Below are 1,587 nucleotides of genomic sequence, written 5' to 3' on the forward strand. Positions count from 1 at the left end.
GTGGAAGCAGTGACAGACTTCCTCTTCTTGGGCTCTAAAATCACTGTGGCTGGTGACTGTGGCCATGAAATTAGAAGATGATTGCTTTTTGGCAGGAAAGATGACAAACCTAGACAGTGTGTTACAAAGCAAAGGCATTATTTTGCTGACAAAGGTCTGTATAGTCAAGGCCATAGCCTTTCTTGGGTTTCTCTGGGAGCTCAGCTGGTAAAGAACACACCTGCAATGCAGGAGACCTGGGTTCAATCCCTGGGTTGGGAAGATGCCCTGGAGAAGGGAAAGGCTACCCACTCCAGTATTCTGGCCTGGAGAATTCCATGAACTCTATAGTCCATGGGGTCGGAAAGAGTCAGACATGACTGAGCCACTTTCACTTTCGCTTTCATAGTCTTTCTAGTAGTCATGTATGGATGTGAGAGTTGGACAATAAAGAAGGCAGAGCACCAAAGAATTGATGTTTTCAAACTGTGGTGCTGGAGAAGACTCTTGAGAGTGCCTTGGAAAGCAGGGAGATCAAACCAGTCAATCTTTTTTTTTTTTTTTTAATTGGAGGCTAATTACTTTACAATATTGTGGTGGTTTTTGCCATACATTCACATGAATCAGCCATGGGTGTACATGTGTTCCCCATTCTGACCCTCCCTCCTACCTCCCTCCCCATCCCATCCCTCAGGGTCATCCCAGTGCACCAGCCGTGAGCACCCTGCCTCATGCATCGAACCCAGACTTAAACCAGTCAGTCTTAAAGGAAATCAACCCTGAATACTCTTTGGAAGGATTTTGCTGAAGCTGAAGTTGCAATACTTTGGTGACCTGATGTGAACAGCTGACTCACTGGAAAACACCCTAATGCTGGAAAAGATTGAAGGAGAAGACAGCGACAGAGGATGAGATGGTTGGATGGCATCACCAATTCAATGGACATGGATCTGGGCAAACTCCTGGAGATGGTAAGAGACAGAAGAGCCTGGCGTGCTGTAGTCCATGGGGTCACAAAGAGTCAGACACAAATTGGTGACTGAATAATAACAATAACGGAGTAAATAAGCAGGTGATTGCAAAAAGAATGTAACCATAAGGATGCATACTTCAGAGCTATTTATAAGGGCAAAAAAATTGGAAGCAATCTAAATTTGGTACATACACACAACATAAGAAATTGTAGTGCTTGCTTCAGCAGCACGTATACTAAAAAATTGGAATGATGCAGAAAAGATTAGCATGGTCCCTGTGAAGAATGACAAACAAATTCATGGAGCATTCCATTATGCTGAAAAAATGGGTACAAGACTTAAATAAACATTTCTCCAAAGAAGACATACAGATGGCCAAGAGGTGCATGAAAAGATATTAATCATCACTAATTATCAGAGAAATACATATCAAAACTACAGTGAGGTATCACTTCACATTAGTCAGAATGGCCATCATTAAAAAGTCTACAAATAACAAATGCTGGAAGGGGTGTGGAGAAAAGGGAACCCTCCTGCACTGTTAGGATCGTAAATTGGTGCAGCCACTATGGAAAACACTATGGAGGTTCTTCAAAAACAAATTGAGTTGCCATACAATTTAGCAATCACTCCC

The 1,587-nt window shown here is 42.5% G+C and overlaps 1 non-coding gene across 1 annotated transcript; it reads left to right on the plus strand.

The window, feature by feature from the left end:
* The first annotated feature begins 1,164 nt into the window (after nt 1–1,164).
* Nucleotides 1,165–1,272, plus strand: LOC128047131 (U6 spliceosomal RNA). The gene has a single exon (XR_008199318.1). It is a non-coding gene; the product is annotated as a U6 spliceosomal RNA (small nuclear RNA).
* The last annotated feature ends 315 nt before the right edge of the window (nt 1,273–1,587 follow it).

Source organism: Budorcas taxicolor, chromosome 4 (genome assembly GCF_023091745.1).
Source record: "Budorcas taxicolor isolate Tak-1 chromosome 4, Takin1.1, whole genome shotgun sequence".
In the NCBI taxonomy this organism is placed as follows: domain Eukaryota; kingdom Metazoa; phylum Chordata; class Mammalia; order Artiodactyla; family Bovidae; genus Budorcas; species Budorcas taxicolor.